We start from the raw sequence: 25,261 nt of genomic DNA, 5'->3' as shown, positions 1-25,261 counted from the left end.
GCTAGCTCTTGCTCTCTCTACTAGACACCATGGCCTCCTTCACGTGGCTGGTTTCTTACTCATCTCTCTCACCACCTTAGACACTTCTACCTTTTCTGCTGGTGTCAAGCTGCTTCTTGGTCCCCCATACACTGGCTGTTCCCACATTCAAGTACATTCCTTTCTAGCCAGCCCTCTCTTGACTTGACCTTCTTCATGTACAAAAATAATTGAATCCTCCATCCTCACGTCAGTCATTTGCTTTGGATCCTATCATCAAAAGGAAGGTTGGCTGGTGGCCCTGAGGGTTTCTCAGAGCTATAGCCTTCCTTTCTGATCAGTACTCATGCCTCATGTGGCAATCATTCTGTGTTTTATTTCTCTCAGTGTGCTTACTCACTGCATTAAATACCAGGCAGCATCTAAAACATAATATTCTAACCTCTTGATGCACCATATGTTTCATTATTCCTTTACCTTTATTTGTTACATTTATTTACAGCATGCGTGCGTGTGTGTGTGTGTGTGTGTGTGTGTGTGTGTCAGTCAGAAGGGGGTATTTGTGCATGAACCATGACCCATGAGGAGGTCAGAAGAGAACCCCAGGAAGTCAATTCTCCTCCTCTGCCATTTGGGATAGGGATAGAACTCAGGTCCTCAGACTTGGTGGCAAGCACCTGTACCTACTGAGGCATTTTGTCAGTTCTTACTTTGTCTTTCTAAAGTTCATATTACTGAGGTATGTGATAGATTTCTCAGAAATGCTCTGAAAGAGACACTTGAAAATGTCCACTCTCAGCTCTGTGGAAATCTCAGGACAAGGGTGAACAGACAAATCTGAACTCTGGAATGTTCTTCTTTACACACCAGGCCCTGTAGTCCCTATACTCTCTACTGTCCTAGTCAGTTCCTTTGTCTCAGTTTCCTGTCATGTCTTGATTTTGGATGAGCATCAGTGCCGAGCCAGCACATGCGGAATGGTGTTCCTCTCCTCTTCTCTTCTCTTCAGTGAATTTCTCAGTGGTCAAGAAACTCCAGGAAGGTCAGGTTGTTCTACACTATATGGTGTCTGTTAAACATTGTTATTTGTTGTGAGATACTCTGTATGAAGATGTATTGCTGTGATTGGTGTAAAAAAGCTCAACATCCGGCCGGGCGGTGGTGGCGCACGCCTTTAATCCCAGCACTTGGGAGACAGAGGCAGGCGGATCTCCGTGAGTTCGAGGCCAGCCTGGTCTCCAAAGTGAGTTCCAGGAAAGGCGCAAAGCTACACAGAGAAACCCTGTCTCGAAAAACCAAAAAAAAAAAAAAAAAAAAAAAAAAGCTCAACATCCAACAGCTATGCAGGAGAAATAGGTGGAATTTCCAAGGAGAGAAAGGAAGAGGAGGAATGTAGGCATGGAAGAGAAGCCAGGAGACACATAGAAAAAACAGAAGGTACAAGATGGAAGAGAGTTAACACCATGTGACAGAACATCAACTAATGGAAGTGAGTTAATTTAAGTTTTAAAAGCTAGTTAGGAACAAGCCTAAGCTATAGACTGAGCTTTCATAATTAATGAGAAGTCTCCATGTCATTATTTGGGAGCTAGCTGGCTGGATAGAGTAAGACTTGCTAGAGTTATTGGTGTTGATAGCTTTGTGGATCCCTGCTGAAATCCTAAGTATTCTGTAGAATTGTTACCGGAGAAACCTCATTATGAGGTCATATTTCCCGAGAGACCTGATGCAAGGGGCTGGAACAGAGTAAACAACTACTGCCAACTGGAGGACACTTCTGCCCACATGGACCTCATTGCACCAGTCAACAGAGGCATCAGCAGTGAAGTCTTGAAAGCCTTGATTGGAGATTACTTACTCTGAGTGGATATGATGTGTTTGAAGCCAATCTCCACTGTCATCACAGGAATATTCCCGTGTACATATGCTGCGAAGTGGCTACATGTGGATTGTTCATTATGACTTCAAGCACACATACTTTAATATGGAAAGAGAAACACCCAAGAGCTGATTTTCATTACAGAAATTAAACCTGTTTTTCATCAATGACTTGAGAATCCAGCATCAGTGTTGTATCACTTGCAGGGCACCTTTCCACCAAGAAATGGTGGCAGATGTCCGGGCACACTGTTAGTCAGCCATGCCTGTTGAAGACCAGTCATTCTCTGATGTAGTAAGAGTCTGCCATTCTATGTCTCTGTCTCCTGCTTTGTGTTGTCGTAAGAGATTCAAACCTCTATCATCATATTTGTCCCTGCCTCAATGATGACATTTGTTTTAGGGGAAAAACTCTCTAATAAAACTAGAACAACACAGCTTCCAGGAGAACTGAGTAACCACATTTGCTGCCTCAGCCTGTGGTGGAATCCCACTGGACAGGTCCTGAAGAGTACAAAGAAAAACTTCAGCTCACCACTCACCATCTTTGGGGAAATAGTTCAAAATCTGCACTCATAACCCTTGGTTTCCAAAAGAAAAGATTTCCCCGACTTTCTCACAACATCAAAGACAAGCATAAAAACAGAAATCTGAGTGTTCTCTCACCACTGGCCTCTTTATGACTTCTAGTGTCTGGTCTCTCTCACTCCATAGTCACTGTGGGCAGAAAACATTGTCAGAAGCTACAGCAGGTGTTAATTTCTTTTTCTGTGTATCCATGATTGGGAATTGACTCTCAGCTTGTGTCGATGTTTAGGCCAGCTGTTCCCAAACAGGGCAGTTTTGATTGTTTTCTCCTGAGGTATTTGACAATGTCTAGCACACTCTTCATGGTCATGATGGTATATATCCTGCACTGCTTAGAGCAGTGCCTCCCACCCAGCAAAGCATTCTCTCATTCTGCATGGCTTACTGCCAAGACTGCATGCACTCCTCTGCTGCTATCCCAGTTATCACATATTTTGAATATGCCAGATTTCTGGTTCATGAATTGGTGTTTATTACTTCATTGCACCAAAAGATTTATGACATTCTAGGAAATTTATCTTTTTACATTTTTCTCAATGTAAACAATCCACAACATGTTTAAACCCTTGGTGACCACGCCTAAAGAATCTGTTGTGAACTTGGACTACTATGCATGTAAGCGCTAATGCAAATTAAAGCCCAAGTTGACCTCCAGCAGCAGTTCATTCTATGTTGACAGTGAGAGAACACTTTGCCTGTTAGGATACTGTTACTCGTGGACTGAAATACTGAAAAAACCCCTCCCCCTATTTTGTTTTTTGCAAAAATCAAGGTATATTCTAGGGTTTCCTGGTTGACCTCAACAGATAAACTGAGATGATAGTCTTAGATCAGAAATGATCTGAATGTAGATTTACAGTCTACGTGTACAGCTGGCTAAGTGAGATCGCTTTCACAGTTCTGCATGTATCCCATCGGCTCCCCATTAGTCACTGAACTCTTAAAACTGGTATTGTAACATTATCACAATGTTTTGCGCCAATTTTATAAACTTTACAGTACAATATGTGTTCCTTTTCTGAGGCAAACCAAAGGTATATTTCTCAAGGTTCTGCTGCTATCAGCTGCGTTGATGGAGGATTTTTTATACATTTGTAATAGATAGGAATAAACCAGAAAAAAAGAAGAAAAAAAAAGTGGTGGAGGAAAAGGTGAACACTGCAAGAATACTCAAAAGGGCTGAGAGATGCAAACGCCAAGAATGGCTTTGCATAGTAAATGGAATAGAACAGCTCTGAACTATAGCTTACTTTTCCTGGTTTGGTCTGACAGAATGATTGAATGCTTTTGTACAAAAATCAGAGCCTTAAAAACAAGGATTTGGTGAGATTGTAAAATGGTGTGCCACTTTGGCAAAACAGTTTGGTGGTTGGTCAAAATGCAAAACATTGTTACTCTGTTACTCAACAATTCTACCCTTAGGAATATATCCTCAAACTACTGAAAATGTGCACCTATGAAACATGTACATGAAGGTTTACAGCAGTGTGTTGCTAATAGTAAAAAAAAGTTAAAACAACTCAAATAGCTATCAAATACTGGAGAGAAATAAAATGTGGCTTATTCATACAATAGAATATTATTAAGACATAAAAATGAATGAGAAACTGACAGATTAAATGACTTTGGTGAACCTTCATAATTTCATTTGTAGATCTTTCCATTTCTAACTTATAAATACATTTGGGGTTATAAATTATAAATGTACTGCCTCCTGTCAACATTGTATACTTCTATTTGATGATTTCTGTGTCAAACATTATATGGAAATGTTTCCAAGTATTTTCTGTATTAACTGTGAATGAATAGAACAAAATAAATTGCCTGTGATGGAAAAACAAAAAAAAAAAAAAGAACATGATCACATGTATATACATATACCACATTACAATCCGCTCTGCACAGATACACAACTGACACAAAGTTTTGTGTAATATTGACAATTGGTGTCCTACATCACATGTGTACTCCACAGCACCCAACTGTACACTTACAATGGTCAAACAGGTCAACTTTATGCTGTAAACCACTTAACCTCCATCTTAAAAAGCTTCATTAAATATTTACTTTTACTTTATGAAAAAAAAAAAAAAAAAAAAAAAAAAAAAGAATCTGTTGTGATTCTTGGGTTTAAATTGCCTCCTTTTATTAATATGAGATTAAATTTAAAAATGAATTAAGTCAATTTATAACATACACTCTAATGGGTCATAACACTCATATAACTACCCTCGGCTGGAAATCTAAAGAATGATTAACTAATTAATAATTTAGAATAATTATTCCAAAGAGATAGTCACATTGATTAATTTTTTAAATTATGTTTTGTATGTATTGAGTTGGGAGAGCCTGACCTCCCCTGTGGCTCTGAGAAATCGTGACTCCAAAGCATCATCTCCATTTGTCTTTCCTTACCACATGTTCTAAAAATCATAGTTTTCTAGAAGCAGAAGGATTTGATTACATCCTTTCAAGGGTCAATGAATTAAGATCATAAAGTTGATCAACACAGCTCCGCCTGCTCATTTGCATATAGTTAGCATGCAATCGTGGCTATCTGTGGCTGCCAATTAGAGGACTTGAGCAGCCCCAGCATAGATCATCAGAGCCTGAAGTATTTATGTTTCATCTTAACAATATGTTTTTTTAATCTCGTGTCTGAGTGATAGCAGCTTTTCAATGAGTATTTCCTGACAGAAGAGGGGAGTGAATACGATGTGAGTCAGGGTCATATGTTTTGGTTGTTGTTTCACATTCTAAAGCAGTATTTGGTTGATGAGTTTCTTTGTGCTTCCTTACATGATAGCGAGTCTGATGAAGAGCTTGGCTAATAGCCTGGAACCCAAGTAGCCCCTCTTTCCTTATCTGCTAGTGTCTTACATCTTGCTCACTGGTCAGGATTTCTGCCAAGCACTATTGTGTCTACCAGTCTGTTCAAACACGTTTTTTCCCCTACCTTTGTAGCTTCTTGGAGGTTTTGCTGTTGAATAGTTGTGCTTCACACAGAGCCTGGCTGAACTTTCACTTGTTCCACAATATCCTTACCAAGTTGGGTAGACTCCTGTCAACAGACAATCTTTCCCCCTCCCTCTTTGAACAGACGTAAGACTCATTTCTCCACGCCTGACATTACAGGGCAGGCTTTGTGGGGCTCTGTTTCATGTTGCCATTTGGGAACACCATGAGCTTTGGTTGATAGTGACCCTATCACTATCAACCCACCTTTCACAGAGTAGCCTGGGAGAGTGAGCAGAGATCTGCATGAGCATCCGTTCTCAGTCAAATTCCACTGGCTGTAACTTAGTCCTGTGTTCTGCAACAGTTACAAGGCAGGCTGGGAAATGTGGCTTCTCTGTCTATCGAGGGTGAACAGGAGATGCAGGCATCACACATGAGCACGGAATAGCAACACAGCCAGGAGAGCAAGACGGAGCCCAAGAGTGCACCTCTGTGTTCTCCTCCTCTAACCTACCCACTTACAGTTTTTACTGTACACAAACAGATTTATTCATGCCTCAGACATTTTTGTGAATAATAAGCATGGTACTCTGAGGAAGCCACTTAACCTCTCTGGACCTCAATTTTCTCCACAGTACATTTTGGAGAGGAGACTCAAGAATTGTGGATTATCCCTGAAGTCCCTGTCAGCCCTGGAATTTTAAGCATCCTGCTTACTTGCCCTTCAGTCTTTGCTTGAATGATCCCTGTTTCTGCATCTTTAAGGAAAGCAGTCCCCATTAACTTGGTGTACTGTTTATTTGGTAGAGTTTTAAAGTTGTAATCATGGTGAAATAATGATGTCAATCACGGCAATAAGAATGATCACACATTTATTGTGCCCCTACCTTGCATTCGGCTGTTAGAAAGCAACATCTCAGTTGTAGAGAATTGCTAAGGTTTGTGTCCAATTTAATCTTATTGATGAATTCAGGCTCAGGGCACAGGTGTCTGCATCAAGGTGTTCAATTCATGTGTGGTCAAGTGAGGGTATGGAGGACTTCAGATGAACTGGCTGCTTCATCTCTATCTAGTACTGTACTCATTTGAACCGTTTGTGACGCTACCTATATTGACCCCTGTTTTATAACTGCAGATGTTACTGTGTAATTGTCATTTATACTGCAATTTAAGGTCAGGGTCCCTGGACCCTCCTCTAACACAAGGATCCAGATGTGTCGTCTATTGAAGGTAAGGATTCAGCAGGTGAGGACTGGAGAAGATTGCCAAGAAAAGGAACCGGCCAAGCTGCTCTCAGAGCGGGAGCACACCCTCAGCCAGATTACACAGGGCAATAAGGACCACAAATCAGCCCAAGGCTCATGCTGCTGGGGCAAAGAGGATAGCCATTTACACACAGTTCCTGATGCCCTTCAATTAACCCTATGTCTTGCTGTGTTTGGAGACAAAGTGACATAACTCTCCAGTGCAGTGACTCTTATCAGCCAAGAGTAATTCCCCAGAAGTGGGGAGAGTCTCAGCCAATGACAGGGTGCTCTGGTCTGTACACAGACCCGGGCAAGGTGCCAATTCATCCAGTGTAATGGATACTGCTCAAAGTTTTCAGGAATATTATTTAAGTTTGTTCAGTATTCTAGACCCTTACTACACAGTCACCTCTGCTCAAAAGAAACAAACAAACGCACAAGAACAAAACGCCCGTCATCAAAACAAGTGAAGTAAATGAAGGAGTTTTATGTCTTTGTGTCTGGCCATTTGTGAATTTCTGCTTTTCACACAGCCTCAGATAAAGAGATAGGTGATAGATAGATAGATAGATAGATAGATAGATAGATAGATAGATAGATAGATAGATAGATAGGCAGATAGGCAGACAGACAGATAGATGATAGATAGATAGATAGATAGATAGATAGATAGATAGATAGATAGATAGATAGATGATAGATAGAATATACGTGCATGTTTTTCTTCAGCTGTGTAGATAATTTAGTTTCATGAAAAGAGGTCAGGAAATGTCTATAAGCCAATAGCAAACACTGTCTGACAATCTCTGGCTCTAGGTAAATGGAGGGTTGATTCAACTATCTGAATACATTTTTGCTCTCCTTTTCAAAAGGGCCTGGTATCTGACATAACTGCTGGAGGATGTGCGGGCTGGAATTCTCTGCCCTGTTTCCATTTCCTTTCCCATCCTGTCTCTTCCCAGATGCTGATACTGATAGATAAGGAAACCCCACTGTTTCTAACTTTAATAGTACACTTCTTATATGGGCCAGAGATTATACATGGTGGAAGCTAGAGGTTTCTAGTTACCTAGAGGGTAAGTAAAAAAGAAAAGTCCAAGAGAAAAATAAATGAAAAAACATGGGTCACACCTCCCTGACACTCTGTGGAGTGAGTGGATTGAAACTCTTCATCTGGTGACTGTGAACCCATGAGTGTTTTGTCGTCATAGATTTACCTAGACCACAATAGAAGTAGACAGAGAAGCTGTGGATACAGTTGTACTGGGCACCGTTCTATCTGGGCATGTCTGTCAAACACGACTTCTACCATGCCCTCCATTGATGCTTTAATAGTATGCATGTTACTTCTTTATTAGATAAAAATGCTCAGTCTATGCACATCAAGTCTCACTGGCTTTGGTGCTATCACCCCTTTACCAAGTGTTCCAGCTAGTTTGATGTCAACTTGACTAAAAGCTAGTGACATCCGAAAGGAAGGAAGCTCCATTGAGAAAATGCCTTCATAAGTTCGGGATGTAAGGCATTTTTTAATTAGTGTTGATGGGGGAGGACCCAGCCCATTGGGAGTGGTGCCATCCTGGGCTGATGGTCCTGGATCCTATAGGAAAGCAGGCTGATGAAGCCACAATAAGCAATCTAATAAGCAGCACCCCCCACCCCATGTCCTCTGCATCAGCTCCTGCCTCCAGGTTCCTGCCCTAACTGCTTTTGATGATAAACTATTATATGGAACTGTGAATGAAATAAACCCTTTCCTCCCCAGGTTGTTTTGGTCATGGTACTTGATCACAAGAATAGTAGCCCTAGGACACTAAGTGATACCACATGACGCTACATAGATTGACTAAGAAATTTAACTTTTTATTTTAATGCAGCCATATTCAACTTTTAGGCATCCTCAACTTTTCTGTAAATATGCTCTAGAGAACACACAGAGAAGTTTGAATGAAGACATTGCCTACTGAGAGTAGTATATTCTGTTCAAACATGGACATAAATATTTAGGATGTTATCAATAATTTCCAAGGAGTACTTACATAGCTCTTTGCTAAAATAATTTCAAGCGTCGTTTGAATAAATAGGTAAAATTAAAATATATCTGAGTTTCAAGAAAATATATCTATGATTGAAGATAGTGAGCCAGGCGGTGGTGGCGCATGCCTTTAATCCCAGCACTCGGGAGGCAGAGCCAGGTGGATCTCTGTGAGTTCAAGGCCAGCCTGGGCTACCAAGTGAGTTCCAGGAAAGGCGCAAAGCTACACAAGAGAAACCCTGTCTCGAAAAACCAAAAAAAAAAAGGAAGATAGTGGAAAGAAAACTGTGTGACCACCTTTTTGTCAACACATAGGTTAATTCTAAAACTGTTGTATAACAATGGAAACATCTAGAAACATAAGAAAGGGAACACGTGTATACATATGTTTATAATATATGTAATATATTACAATATAATATATGTTTATATACACATATATGAATGTATGTCCTTTAAGAAGTCTTTACATTTTGAGTATATACAATATATATATATATATATATATATATATATATATACATACACACATATATATGTATATATATAGTGAGAGAGAGAGTGTTAGCTAGCCAGCTAGATAGATGAGAGATAGATAGATGATGGGTGTGAAGATTTTCAAGAACAGGATGCATCCTCTCTTTGTAAACTGAATGTGGAAAATTGTAAACTAAAATACATTAAGTATGCTAGATAACAGCCAGAGATAATTACTTCAGAAGAAAGAGGAACAGTGCAAAGAATACAAAACCACACAGATTAAAAGCCCTACATTGCATGGCATTCAACAAAGTGCTGTAGCAATTCTGTGCGAGATGGAAGACCAAATGTCAGTGAGTACCATGGCTCTCACCAGATATGTCATGTTGGAGCAATAGAAAAGATTTAAAGGTCATTACCTTACAGAAGAAACTAAAACAGGATAAAACTATGTTGGGTTACTTTAGAAACTAAGTCTTGATGAGACAGCTGCCTCTGACAAAGAGGAACCATATATTGACAAGGGCCGTAAAGATGTGCACTGGAGTCTCAATTCATTGTGAACACATGATACCTCTTTCTTGTAATAAATACTAAACTTTGAAATTATGAGGGCTCAGCTATAGAATTTCTAGCCTAAAACGGTAAAATTAATTAGCTATGTTACTGAAATTCTGAGGGTATAAATTCCAAGTGTATTCTTGATTGAAACTAGAAAAGCCAGAGCTTAGGAACTAGGATGGATGAGAAGCATTGGTAACACCCTTTATCCAAGTGAAATATATTCCAAGTCACCCAGTGAGTGAATGACCTGGGCCCAACAAATTCTGTAAATAATGGGTTTTCCCACATAGTAAGTTTAGTTCATAAATTCAGCATAGTGACTGATTGGCAAAAGCAAAATAGTCCAGTTGGCTGGGGAGATCACCAAAAGCCTGAAGTGTTTGCTATATGAACATTAAGACCTGATTTTGGATCCCCAGGCCCCACATAAGAGGTGGACTTGTACATGTGCTCATGATCCCAATATTTGGGGTTGAGAAATGAGGATCCCAGATCAACAAAGTCTAGAAAACACACAAACAAATAATAATACAAGATGGTGGAAAATGATGTTGGAGGGCATCTGATATTGAGTTCTGGCCTCCAAGGGTGTATCAAATTCATATATCCCCTCACTCCCTCATACACATGCATACACCACACACTAGTTTATTTATACACCCAGATGAGAATTCATACAATTATAAGAATATGCTGTGACAAAAGCATGTGAGGTATGCGAACTTTGTCTCTCCCTCTCCAAATAGGTGGCAGGCACCCTCAAGCCGCCTCTGTCTCTGTCATAACTGAGACATATGGTAAGCAGCTCAGAGGTGGGAGATTACCCTCATGCACATAGGAGAAACCATGTCAAAGATGGCATCCAGGGAGAAAGCATGGATTTCACGATTGTGATCCTTTAGTGTGCTTAACTCTGGGGAAGTCTCATTCTTCCCCTCTTGGCACTTGTTAATTGCCTGTAGATGAAGAGCCATCCATGGGCTCAGCCTGGTGCAATTTTCCTTTCCCACGTCAGCAGTCAGCATGTCAGCTGGTGTCGGGATTGTTCAGGTCTTGTTTAAGCAGCCATATTGTTGAGATTTTGTGGGTGTAGTTTCCCTGTCATATACAGAAGACAGTCTTGTAGACTTCCTGGTCCTAAAAATACACATATAAGCAACACTAATTAGATGCAGCAGGTTACATTTATATATTTATTTGCTTATGTGCATTATGTAACAATGATAATTACAGAGTAAAATGCCATGGATTTGAAAAGAGCAGGAGGAAGGAAGGGCATGGGAAAGACTGGAGGGAGGAGGGAGAATGATATAATCATATTTTAGTCTTAAAAAAGAATTAAAAATTAAGAGGGAAAGTTTCAAAATTCCTTAAAAGACTTATTAATTTTTTTCTGGAAGTTTTCCATTTAATATTTTTAAACCACAGATGATTTTATGTAACTAAAGCTTGGAGAGTGGAATAATGGATAAAGGGTCCACTGAAGATCAAACTCGCAGGCTTGTGGTGATATTGTGTTCCCCAGTATATCGTGCACCCTAATAAACTTATCTGGGGTCAGAGCAGCCACTAGACAGACATAGAGGCCAGAAAATGGTGGCACACACACCTTTAATCCTAGCATTCTGGAGGCAGAGATCCATCAGGATCTCTGTGAGTTCAAGGCCACACTGGAAACAGCCAGGCATGGTGACATATGCCTTTAATCCCAGGAAGTGATGGCAGGAAGCAGAAAGGTATATAAGGTATGAGGACCAGGAACTAGAGCTTTTTTAAGCTTTTAGCTTTTAGTAGCAGTTCAGCTGAGATCAATTCAGATGAAGACTCAGAGGCTTCCAGTTTGAGAAAACAGGATCAGCTGAGGAATTGGCGAGGCTAAGTTAGCTGTGGCTGGTTCTGTTTCTCTGATCTTTCACATTCACCCCAATACTTGGCTCCCGGTTTGTTTTTATTAATAAGACCTTCTAACAATTCATGCTACATGGGCTAAACCTTGTCTGAGATTCATTCAGTCCCTACTTGACTGAAGTAGTTGTGTGTCATCTTCCTCTCCCCTAAAAAATGAGAGAATCCACTCTCAAGGTGTTTCATCTCTATTCTGTCGGTGCAGGAAAGCAGAGTGGATTCAGGAAGAGGCAGACCCTATGACAGACTTAAACAGTAGAACAATGCTTGTATTTAGCCCAACCAGCAAAGTTAGCAGAAATTGGCTTCAAATGACATTGTTTAACATATCTGAGGAAATTTTAGACAGCACACACACACACACACACACACACACACACAGAGAGAGAGAGAGAGAGAGAGAGAGAGAGAGAGAGAGAGAGAGAGAGAGAGAGAATGAGAATCAAATGCACTCATAGAGCAGCGAGAAAAAATATTTAAATACTCAATTTATTTGAAAAGCCTTCAGATGCCATTTTAAAGTATATGATCATAAGCTTGACAATACCGGTTAATAAATTTAATAAACTCTGTAGATGTAACCAACCGTCTTATTAAATAAGAAACACAGAAACAATGTAAAAGAGAAAGCCGAGAGGTCAGAGCTCAGAGCTAAAATCTCACCCTTCCTCCTGCTGTCCCAGCTTCGCGAAAAGAGACCTACTTCCTGTCGGTTCGTTTTTTTATAGTATGTTGTTCTGCCTTCTCATTGGTTGTAAACCCAAACACATGACTGCCTCGTCACTGTCTGAATGTACAGCCCCCTAGGTCTTAAAGGCATATGTCTCTAATGCTGGCTATATCCCTGAACACAAAGAGATCTTATGGGATTAAAGGCGTGTGCCACCACCGCCACACTCTTGCTATGGCTCTAATAGCTCTGACCCCCGGACAACTTTATTTATTAACATACAATCAAAATAATAATTCAGTACAATTAGATTACCACCACAAAACTCCCCAAAGAGGAACAAAGACTGTGAGATGGGAAATCAAGAGACTCCTTTCCAGCCAGGAAGCAGATCATTGCCTTGCTCAGTTTTCATCAGAGAAGCTTCCTTCTGCTGCAGATGAGAATAGATACAGAGACCCATAGCCAGATGTTACACAGTGAGTGGGAGACCTTGGAACACGTGGTTGTACCTGTGATATCTCCATCAAATCCCTTCCCTCGGAGCTCAGGGAAATTGGGAGAAAAGGGAGCAGGAAGAGTGTCAGAGGACACAAGGGAAAGAAGGCCTTCTGAGTCGACATGATGGATGCACACCTAAACTCACAGAGGCTGAGGCAGCACACACAGCGCCTGCATGGGTCTGCATCAGATGGGTCCTAGAGCTGAAAGGAGAAGTGGACACATGCCTGTGCCCTACTATCGCTATTTGAAAACCAATTGCAAATGAAAATTTAGTTTTCTCTAAAAGTGTCTCACTGGGGAAACTAACTGCTCTGAAGGTAGGCTGTCTGCCCATCAGTGGATGACCAACAGAAAATGAGCTCAGTGGCATCTTCAGACGTTCCTTGTCTTCTCATGTGCTGTCGGGGGCTTTCCTTTTTTCTTTCTTTTTTTTTTGTTTTATTCCACTTTATTGTTCAATATATATATTCTCTTTTTTATCCTACAGGCCCTGTGTGTGTGTGTGTGTGTGTGTGTGTGTGTGTGTGTGTGTGTGTGTGTGTGGTGTCTCTGTGTGTGTGTGTGTGTGTGTGTGTAATGGCTTCCAGTTAGTATTTTTATGGGTTTCCTGAGTGTGTGCAACAAGTGAGTCTTTGCATCTATATCTGTTTCTTGTGCCTTTTCTTGGGCTCTTTTCCTTCTGTTTGCTTTTTCCTATTCTAATGTGTTAGTTTTGCTTTATCATATTATATCCTTATATTGGATTAATCATCCCTTAGAAGCCTCTTTTGTTTTCTAATGAGAGACAGAAATAGGGTGGATCCAGATGGGCAGGGAGGTGGGGAGGAACAGGGAGGAGTCAAGGGAGGGGAAATTGTAATCAGAATACATTACGTGAAGGGGAAAAAAAATCCATTTTCAATAAAACGTAAAAAAAAATTAAGGGACCTATGTGAACAGTGTGTGATTAGGACATTAAGTCCCAGAAATACAGACTCCACTGGCAAAGAAAGAAGATGCCTGGGTGCACACAGGGTGGAGTCAGAGGCAGGCACTGCAGGCCCGAGGGCAGCATGGGCAACAGAACTACCAGGAGCTGCTCTCCAGGGAACCCAGGACCATGAATACCGGAGCTGTGAGCATGTGTTTAGGAAAAGGCAACTTGCAAGTGTGCTCCTGAGACAGACCAGAAGTGATTACATACACAGCGTGGATGTTAACTCCATGGAGAAAGGTTATTCCGAGGAAAACGCAGTCATGCCTTGTTTCCAGGACCATCTGTGTGTAATATTTACAGTACATAGTTGCAGGTGGGTAAATACAGCATGTCTAAACAGAATTAAGCTAGATCAGTATTGAGAATTTGGGAAATGGAGAGTGTGTTTATAGGGAAATGAAGTCGATTTTAAAGGAGTAAGTGATATTTCCAACTTAATAAAAGCCTACACATAGTAGCTGGCATTATTGTTTAGATTTCAAGAGAAATATTAAAACTAACCAGTTAAAGATTCAGAGTTTGTACTCTGAGCCAATAATAGATAAACTACAGCTTAGCCAGTATATGCCATTCATTTTTTTCATATCATATAGATTTATTTTAAATTAAGTTCAGGGTTAACATTAGTGAAAGTAATAATAAGAAGAAGCTACTCTGTCAATAAGACACGCAAAGGCTGAGATGAAATGATGCAAACACATCCAAAAAGAGATTGCAGAAAATGAAGTCTATTTCATGCATACAATTCATTAAAAAATTAAAAGAAATTAGATGCTTTCTGAAACTGGCTTTATGAAGGACATGTGTTTTTACCCATGTCACAGGTTCAGAGTGGGAGAGCGGCAATTTCTATCAAGATTATTTTTTATCAGTTCAAAACACAGCAATGCAATACAAATTACCCTGGGGAGATGGGGATGGAAAACTATATTGGAGAAAGTAGACACACTGGAAAAGTGTGCCCCAAATGCAAATTTCACAGGTGGTAATGTGTTTGGAATATAAGCAATGAGAGCAAATTTGTGCAGAATATAAAGATTCCAGTATTTATCTACATGTGGTTTCTAGGGCTTTATTATAGTTTGTGATACTATCAATTTTCCATGATGTCTACTTTATTTTTCCCCAACAAGTCATTTTTGTCTTCTGAATGGGATGCTTTGCCTCAGCCAAGCCCAGCCTTCCCCTCTGTGTGTCTTTGAGCATCAGGCTAAAAGCAAGCGAGCTTCCCCATTTCCTTTTGTAAGTCTATAGGGTTTGTTAAATGTAGTTGTCAATGTTTGATTTTGCCTTCTTTCAAGTCTGACTAAATATCAACCATAAAAGTGTGCTCTAAAAAAATGTGATGAAAAATAATCCATACCCTCAATGATTTAACCCTTATGTTTCAGATTCTTTTTATTTACTGTGTATTATGGAGACATTTTAGGACCTGATATGTATGATTAGGAAATACAAAAAGCAGTCCATCTTGTCAAATTGACCCTGTGTATTCACTTCCTCTCTTCTTACCCGTTTCTCTATCTCCCTCTGCCTCCTTCCCTCCCTCCCCCTCCCTCCCTCTCTCCCTCCTTCCCTCTCTCTCTTTCTCTCTATTCCTCCCACCCTTCCTCATTCCCTCCCTCTCTCCCTCTCCTTCTCCTAAAGTAAATGTTAAGAGGCCATGTCTATGTTTTGCATGGTTTGGATCTTCTTTTCATATTTTATATAATTTCCCAATTTGCCATCCGTCTGTGTTGTTATCTGTGCACATGGATGCATAATTTACAAGTTTATGAAGAAATGCAAAATTTTCACACCTGATTTGAAACTTTTTTTCTGCATTATAATTATAGTTTGTCAAAGGTTCATGTCCTCTCATCTAGACTTTGGGTCAAAATGCTGAATGATGTTTGTCTCTTGCCCCTTACCATCCACGTACATCCCTCTATATGCAGCAAGTGGACTTGAGACTTCTAATTTCTACAGCAACTGATTTGGCATCAGTTTAAAATGGCTTTTCTTTTTCTAAGTGTCTCCAGCACCAATGGTAGTTTTTCTGCTTCTGCTCTGAGACCCACATCTTGATGGTCCATGACATCTGTACTAAGCCCTACTATGAATGAGCCAGGTTTGTGAGCAGAAGTGATACGTGCATAGAAATAAGTGGGATGTGAGATGTGTTGTCTTAGTCACTAGCTTTTTGGCCCCACTGTAAAGGAGAAGCAGGTGTTGGATTCGGTATGGTCCCAGTGCTGCTTCAAGTTTGTAGGGATAGTCATGTATCTGGAAAACAGCAGCCAGGTTAACTGAGCAACAAGTATCAGTGTGTCTAGGGTATCTGTTCTTCCATGTTTCTGGTCTTCCCAGGATGTTCAGGGTCCTGTGCTGCTCACAGTATTATCAAGGACACACTACAGCAGACAGGAAAATGGTGTTCCTTCAATAGATACTGTGCCCTAGTCCCTGGGACCTGGAATGTGACTGTGTATGGGACCCCATTAAGAAGCTTGAGATGGAAGGGGCATCCTGGAGTACCTCTGTGGCCCCTAAGTACAGCTCAGTACTATTTCTGAAAGCTCTGTAGGGGAGAATTACACAAAAATCCAGAAACCTGGGGGGTATTCACAGGGACATGAAAAGTCCTTGAATGAAGATTGAAATGATAGGTCCAGAGTAAGATCATGGCAGCAGCTAGAGCCTAAAGGGGCAAGAAAGAGTTATTGTCTCAAGCATCCTGAAGGAGGACAGCTCTGCCAGCCTCTTGAGTTTGCCCCTGTAATACTGATTTCTGACTTCTCCCCAGAACTTCCAGAGAATATAATTACTTTCACTTACACCGCCATGATTATGGTAATTTTTCACAGAAGGCACTGTCAACTCATATACCTGTTTTTCAGTTGGACAAGTCAGTGAAAAAAAATTACACAGATTTTCTTGGTCTGGAGGTATTGTAAACGATGCAAAATTACCTAATCAGTTCTTGTTAATGACACTGCAATGTGCCCTTCAGAACCTGGGCTGCTCTTTGTTTTGCGGACCTACGCTGGAAAGATGGCACCGGCTCTAGGCACCTTGCAACCCTCTTGTCACTATGGGGAGTCTGTTCTAGAATTAGAATCAACAGAGGTCATTGTTTCTAGGAACTGGCTGCCCAGAATCATTGAAGGATACTTTGAATTATGTGGGTTTGTCTGGACTGGAATCTTGTTTTCACAAGTTCTGCTTTTCAGTTACACAATATTATTATTATTATTATTATTATTATTATTATTATTATTATTATTATTATTATTATATTGACTCATGCTATTCCCAATTGAAATTTTTAACACCTGCCAGAAGGGATATTTGAGGGCTTGGGTAATGTTTTTTTTTTATTCTGAAGAACAGTCATATTAAATTTCCTAAGGTGGTTTTTCTGGCACTGTTGGCACTGTTCACATAACTTAGAGAGGTAAGTTTGCTCCCTGTAATCTGTCAGCTCTTTGAAATCAGACTCTGTCGTCAGTGTTATGCATCATGTGTGAATTTCTTTTGCTGGAATTCATCGTTGCTTGTGGGAGTCATTTAGCTCATCAGCAACACACTTAACTTACAAATATAATTTATGTGGAATTCATAGTCAAACTAGGCTTGGTCTTCAGAAAGAATATAAACTAAATCTGAATACAATGTCCTTATAGAATAATGTGTCCCTAAGATTGCCGTAACAAAGTATCACAAAGTCTGTGGCTAACAACTGCACAGACCCATTCTCTCTCAGCTGTAGACACCAGAAGTCTGAAATCAGGATGGAGGTCATGGTTGACTTGTTCAGCCGCTCTGGCTCTAGATGTTCCTTGCTGTTATTTCACTCATTATACCAGCTCTCCCACCATCTCCACAGGAACGTCTCCGTGTGTCTGGGTATCACAAGTCTCCATCTCCTTTTAGGACACAAGTCACTGGAGATAGATCTACCACATTAAGTCACAATGATCTTACTGTGGGGTCCTTTGTATAACTATCATGCAATGACTCTTCCTCCAAATAGGCTCACATTGACAGATTCCAAATGAGTGTGTCTTTGGGAGGTGTTCTCCACACTAGTACAGACAACATAGAGGACAATCCTTAGGAAACCTCTCTTGGCTCTATGCTTAGTTCTTTGAAAGAGATCCTAGCAACTTCTGGTGACATGAGGCATCTCTTTGGGTCAGGCTTACAGGAATATACAAAAAGGTTTTTCCTCTTTGAATGTCTGTCTCCTTGACCAACATAGACATCCATGACAACTCTCAATGTTCTCGGGGACTCTTTTGTGCACTGTCAGATACAAGGTAGAAGAGGCAACATTTCTGATGCCATTGTTACATAAAAAAAAATCTTTCCAGATATAACCAATGTCTCTTCAGAGAAACATCTGGAGGTGAAGTGTGGGCCTTCCATAACTGAGGCAATAAATGCTTGCTGGGAGAAAGTCAGACAAGAGAAGCAGGCTGTTGGTAGAAGTTTCCTGTCCTGACTGCCTGCTCCCAAGTAACTGAATCAGAGACTTATTATCAATTATAAGTGCTTAGCCAATAGCTCAGGCTTGTTACTAGCTACCTCTTACATTTTAAATTAACCCATTTCTATTAATCTATGTGCTGCCATGTGGCTCATAGCTTTTTAACTCATTTTCTACATGTTCTGCTTCCTTTGCATCTGGCTGGTGACTCTCCATCCTTCTTCATCCCAGCATTCTGTCTGCCTTGGACTATCTCGCACAATCTCTTCCTGCCCAGCTATAGACCAATCAGCCTTTTATTTTTATCAACAATGAAAGAAGTACATAGCTACAGTGTACAAAAGGATTATTCCACAGCAGCGGGGAACTGGAGGGCCCAGGAACCTATGTGGATTCTGCCTTCTTCAGACTTGAAGTGGGAGGAATGATGTCTCTGGATAAACCAGAGTGCTGTGGAATGTGAATGTATCTGCAGCCCACCCAGGACCTTTCTTTGGATGCATTCTCTGACTATGTTACCTGAGAACCTATTAGCCTCAGACACCCTGGAACCTGATTCTGAAGGGCCTCCCAATGGAGGCAAGGTTAGGCTCACCCTTCCACCCAGAGGACGCTGCAGGATTTCCAAGTCTCTGAGATAGGTGTGGGGCAGTTTCAGTCCCAAGCTTCCCTTTCCTCTCGGAATGTTGCTTCCATCTGTGGCAGTGTTGGGTACCTCAGGTTGTCACCCAAACCAGGCCCTTGAGAACTCTCTAGTGACAGTTCACCTGCTCTGGTGCAACTCTATTGGTGAAATTATTAAGGCCACTCCACATAGTTAAAAGGGAGGTTTATTTTGTGGGGTAACTTACACATGAAGGGATAGTTTACAGGGTCTGGGAAAGGTATGACACAGTCCGGAGGTGTTCTCTGGAGAACTCTGCTCGGTCTACCTCCAGTGTCCAGGGTCCAGGAACCAAGAGGGCTGGTGCATGCATCCAGATCTTGGGTCTTCAGGGTCCTCCCTTGGCCCCGCCTTGTAGGCGTGACAGTTACCAAAGCCTCAATGGGGGTTGGAATGGCTTACCCACTACACAACTCTAGCTAAGTCTCACAAGGGGAGAAGCGGGCACTCAGTGCCCCTGTCTGCAGCCTTCACCGTGAACATTGCCACGGTTTCCTTGTGAATCGGCTCTGACTTGTTATGTTTTCAGGAGAGGTCAGAGAGAGGTGTCACACAACAATGCCTTCCCTCCTAAAATCTGTTCGAGTGACAAGTGTTTGCAAATAACAAAATTTGTCCAGAGTCTATACATAAAGGGATGCCCATTGTGGACCCTGGAGCCTGGCTCCTGCCAAGTCCTACTTGGAACATTGGTGGGGCTCTCCTGCCAACTCCTCCGGCAGAGACCCTCCCTGCTTCCTGCTCAGAATCCACAGTGGACTGGGAGCTGCTAAGAAGAGTGGTTGCCTCTGACAGAATTCCTCGAAGCAAGGTTGCTGTATCAGTTATTCTGTTGCTGTGACAAACTGCCTTGGGGGCAAGTCCCTCCAGTGGGGAAGGGTTTATTTTAACTTATGGTTCCAGGAGGGTAGAGAGTTCAGAGTGGCAGGGGAAGGCCTGTCATGGTATCCGGTGCTGGAAACTGGCTGACCACATTTCTGTCCTTGCACAGGAGGCAGAGACAGCAAGGGGTGGAATAAAGTTTAAACCTTTAAACCCCACCCCCTAATGATGCCCTTCCTTCAGCAAGGATCCACCTCCTAAAGGTTCATAACCTCCCCTAGGCAGTGCCACCCACAGGGGACCAAGCACTCAAATTCACAAGCCTATGGGGAACAGTTTTCATTGAAGACTCCGTTGAATTTTTCACGCCCAACTTGCCTCTGACCTAGATTCTGCCAGATCTCTTCCAGCTGCACTCAGGCTTTCTAGTTGTGTCTCCTTGGCCTTTCTTCAGCTCAGAATCCATTGACTTCAGTCTCCTGATAACTCTGCCATGCATTGTCTTAATTAACCCCTTTAATGCCAGACTGGTTCATCAATCAGTTTTCCTGTTCTAATCAGCTTTTCTGTACCATAAAAGGGCTAACTGCAATTGCCAGGTGAACTCCAAGGGATGATGCAGCTCTAAAATGTTGAGACATGAGTGTCCAGCAGCTATCAGTGTGTGCCCCACTGTGGGAGCCCATTTTCAGGTTCCTCGTGGCTTTACCCAGCAGGTCCGAATAGAGGATGATTAGGACCTCGGACCTGAGTGCAGGTGTCTGAGATGGTCTGCACTTGGCTGTGCTGGGGGGAGATCTTTTGCTCCACCCCTTGGCATGTCTCCCTGAGACAGAGACAGTCAGGGCCCATTGGAATAAGTTCCAGGCCCTCTCGAGGCTATCCTGTATTTTCTGTATATTTTTTTGTATATTCTGTATTATATTTCTGTATATCTCCACAATCTAAATGCTTCTATCTAATATTTCCTGCTGCTTGCACTCAAGAAAACTCTGGAGAGCTATGGGATTGGTAGGTAAACACCCCACACCCCACTCCCTCTGAGTCTTTACCAGTCAATGTCACCATCAGTGATTAATTGATATTGAAGTTATAAAAATTCTAACTCACTGTGTGCTTTTTGAATGGCTGGTCGTCTGTGGCTTGCTTTACACGGTTTGTCTAAATGACTCACTAAAAGTATTATACTTTCCTAGTAGCTCCATGAGGGATGAATTTACCTAGACTAGTAGCTTTCTTTCACTATTGGGCAGAATAGAAGTTTGTTACTAAAATATTGATGATAATGACATTTGAAGATCATATAGAGGCAACTTAAAATTATTTTCATTTTATCATTTTTCTTTAAAGCTCCTATGCTATTTACACATTTCAGCTACTCTCCCAGAGATAGTAAAAGTGAACTTTAATCTTCAGATATTTTTATTCAAACCCTGTTCAAAATCTGTGCCAAATATAACAGATTTCATATTTAATATTCATCATTACCAAATCACTGTTTACTATCCCAGATTTTATATTTTACTTGGGAAAGAGCTGATAAAGATTAAAATAGGATAATTGGATTATGATTCTTCTATTCTACCCATCTATAGTATGGTCCTAGGCAAGCTGTAATAAAGTAGTGACAACTAGATCACTTAGATGGGAATCCACTGTCTCATCATCCAGGAGCCATTTGGGGTCTTACTAGGACCACATCTTCCCAGAGTGGTCCAGGCCAATCCTTCTGCCCCTCCTGCTTCCAGTGGCTATAAGTTTTGGTTTTACACTTGGCTTATGGACCCAGAACTCAATCCCTTGGCCAGCTCCTCCAGAATATCTTCACACCGTCTTCCCTTGTGCACATCTGCCTCCAATTTACTTTTTATATAAGGAAGCAGATCATGGTGGCTTAGGTCCACTCTCATAAGGTGCTTGTGGCTGCTAACTCCTCAGCACCAGGAATAATTGTTCACAATTTGTTGAGATGACAGTCCAACATGAAAGCAGAGTTTCTGTGTAAAGGACTCACTTTTGGTCAATGGATTTTTTTTCTTTTTATTTCTTTTTATTTTTTTGAGAATTTCCATACTTTAATTTTTGAAAAGCTGCATTTGTAGAAAGAATGGTTTTAATAGAACACAAAGAATCTCCCACTTCCACAGAAACTCAGAACATAATACTGAGAGCTTTGTCACACATACTCTCAGCCTGATGTCGGCAGGACTCTTTATAAATATGTCACACCTAACTGGTTTCAAGGAACTGATATTTTACCAGTTGGTACCTCATCTGTTTGATGCAGATGGCTATATATTATAGATAATATGTTTGAGGATCAATTGGACCGTCCCAAAGATATTTATAGCCTGTATATAACCAAAGAAATTAGAAATTGACTGTATTTTATTTGCTAGTATTTTTATAATGTTGGGAAATATTTGCTATTTATAAACTCCATTTCTTTGTATGGTTACTTTTCTGTTTTCTTGACCCAGTAATAACCCCTTGAAAAATAGCATGGTCGTATTTGTAAGTTTAAATACTTAACCTGCTTTCATCACTTTGCACATTAAAGAAATGCATAGTGGTTTTGCATCCTCTGAAACATTGAAGCCTCTAGATGCAGTTAGAAGCTAGTCTCATAGGCCAGTTATGCTGAAAATAAATTTCCCCAAATATATGTTGGAGGAAAATCCCTATTTGAATTCATAATTTCCCTAGATTTTGTTCTAATTTACCAATGACAAAGTTTTAAGTAGAAGGTTTTTTTAAACTAACATTTAAATAAGTTCTGATTTGATTAAACATCCAATAGTTTAGAGAGTACACTGGTATTTGTGCCCCAGCATCATCAGATACTGCCTGTCGTCTTGATTACAAGTGTAACTATAAATGGAGTAAATTGAAATAAACATGGAAGATTACCAAAAATAAATAAATAAATAAATAAATAAATAAATAAATAAATAAATACTTAACCAATGATCTTCTCATTAAACTTCCCTTCAGTAGGGGTCAGTGATCATGTGTTTCACTGGTTGATATACATTTTTATTTAGCAAATGGAGACTATTATCTTTTCTGCTGGCTCTACTTAGAATCATAGAAAACATGGGATGGTCTTTGAATTTTAAAAAAATTGCTTCCCATTCAAATCTACTAAATACATATAATGTGATTCCCTGGAGATACTGTCCAATAAAACTAGGTTAACCTCTTTTAATCTTATGGATTAAAATGCAATATGAGCTGTAGTTAATGTGCATGCAGCAGACTTAAATTAGTCTTAATTATTAAAATGAAAAGGAAAATAACAAAAGATGTTATATAATCAAATAATGCCAAGAGATAGGCAAGCAAAAATATACTTATATACACTGTAGCCAACTGAGATCAAGAATCATGTAGAATTTGAATTTCAAAACACAAATTAGATTCATACTGTTGCTAAAAGTAGCAATTACCGATTACCTACCCAGTCACTGTGAAACTAGAATCTTGAAAAACCCGCATTCTAAAGTTCACATTTGTGTTTCTACTGTGGCAATTCTCTCTTGCAATTTAAAGTGAGAGAACATTTGTTTCTCTCCTGGCCCTACATGAGGAGGTAGGATAGATGGCCACTTTTAAGGTAAAAGGTGTTTCTTCAAAAGCAAGTAATTTCCTGAATCTCTTTAAGTTGTTCATTTCCAGTCTTCTGGAATTTAGAAATTATAAGGTAAATTGTTTTGGCAAATAGACTGCATGCTTCTAAGACAGCAAGACACTCCAAGGTCTCTCTAGGCACAAGATTTAGGAGGTTAAACATTAGCCATGGTAGTGGCAGCACTGTTGAGGGGCTCTCTGTGATTAACTTCTAGAGTGTGGCATGAACTAGAGCTGGAGGAGCTCGAGAACAGCCTATGGTCATAGTCAGGGCGGGCCATGCTGGGACAGGGTGTATGTAGCTCAATTATTCCCTAGAGCCTGGACCTTTTGAGCGATCTTGGCTTGAAGTCTCCTGGCTATGGCGGAATGCCTATGAATTATGGGATATTTATCAGCATCTCTGGCTTTTGCCCAGAAGGTACCTGTAACTCCTCAATGCACTTACCTTGATAAAGATGCCTCTAGAAATGCCCATATGTTCCTGGGGATGAAATTGCCTCTGTTTAAGAGCCACTGATTTATACCGGCCCCAGTTACATTTTGTTTTTAGGTGTCCATACAATTCACGCAAAGGATTGCTCTTTGCATTGCTAAGGAATTGAGTGTAAATTTTCAAACAAATATGATTTTCCACACCAACTTTTGTTAATAAATCACCATGAAAACAGATTTCCTGTCTAGAATTCTGCTGTAGTTAATTTTGCTGTAAATTCCCTTTGGTTTATGGAGATGAAGCAACTTTAATTCATCTGGCACTCCATCTATAATTTTTTACTAATAACAGGCAACGATAAAAGAGAGAGCATGGGGGACTGGAGAGGTTGCTCAGTGGGTAAGGAACTTGCCGCACAAGCATGAGGGCCTGTGTTCGGAACACCAGAAAACATGTGAACATCTGCATGGTGTTATTGAGTTGTTAATGCCAGCACTCCACGCCAAGGTAGGAAGCAGAGGTCTGAGTATTCCTGCAAGCTTGGAGGGCAGCTAGCCTGGGATACAAGAAGAGATCCCGTCTCCAATTAGATGGAAGGCAAGGACTGACACACGAGGTGATTGTCTGACCTCCACTCGGGCACTGGGTGTGCTACACACACACACACACACACACAGAGAGAGAGAGAGAGAGAGAGAGAGAGAGAGAGAGAGAGAGAGAGAGAGAGAGAGAGAGAGAGAGAGAGAGAAACAGTTTTTTCTCTCATCTCTCAGTTCTCTTTCCCTTCACCTGCTGGGCACATGGCTTTGGACAGCTTATTAATTCTTAAGCTCATCGAATCTGTTTCTTCGGAATAACAATGCTTTCTGTAAGGTTCTGTCCTCAGTACACCTGTTACAGTGGTGAATTCCAACTATCAAGTTCACACTGGTAGGTGCTGAGTTTGGAGTCCCCTGATAACACTGTCAGGAAAGGGTGGGGAATGCCTTGAAGTTGTACAATGGATGAGTAAATGTGGGAGACTGACATTTGATAATGGGAGGTGGGGCTCACACACTGTATTATCATTTTAACACTTGATATCACTTAACTACCACTGTGGCTCTGGGCAGCTGGGCACAGCAAGGTAGAGGAAGAATCACAGACTTCTACGGTTTCAGGACTTAATGAATCCATTGCTGAAAATGGCAGGTGCTGTGATAATAACAATTGTGTAAAGCACATTCAGAAATGTATGACATTATTATATTAAATATTTCATATACGCTTTAACCTGTGTTATTAAAGTTCAAATGGAAAGTATCTTAAACTCATTTTTTATAAAAATCACATAAATTTCTGAAGTAATGGTTTTGCTGTCACTGAGGATTGGGATATGTTAGGCATTTTTAGGCAAGAAGAATTATATATTTGTAAATAACACGGGAAGAATAGTTTATTGTAATTTAGGCAAA

General features: G+C 40.6%; 1 protein-coding gene and 1 long non-coding RNA gene across 4 annotated transcripts in view; one reads left to right on the top strand and one right to left on the bottom strand.

Moving 5' to 3' along the window:
- Positions 1 to 25,261, top strand: part of Sema5a (semaphorin 5A) — a 474,447-nt gene that overhangs the window by 251,911 nt on the left and 197,275 nt on the right. The gene's annotated exons all lie outside the window — the stretch shown is intronic.
- Positions 10,360 to 16,830, bottom strand: LOC121822692 (uncharacterized). The gene is made up of 2 exons (XR_006063869.2): positions 16,653 to 16,830; positions 10,360 to 10,866 (listed from the first exon to the last, which is right to left on the bottom strand). It is a non-coding gene; the product is annotated as an uncharacterized LOC121822692 (long non-coding RNA).

Source organism: Peromyscus maniculatus, chromosome 15, assembly GCF_049852395.1.
Source record: "Peromyscus maniculatus bairdii isolate BWxNUB_F1_BW_parent chromosome 15, HU_Pman_BW_mat_3.1, whole genome shotgun sequence".
Lineage (NCBI taxonomy): Eukaryota > Metazoa > Chordata > Mammalia > Rodentia > Cricetidae > Peromyscus > Peromyscus maniculatus.
The sequence above is the reverse complement of the archived record's forward strand: the minus strand, read 5'-3'. Positions and strand labels throughout refer to the sequence as shown.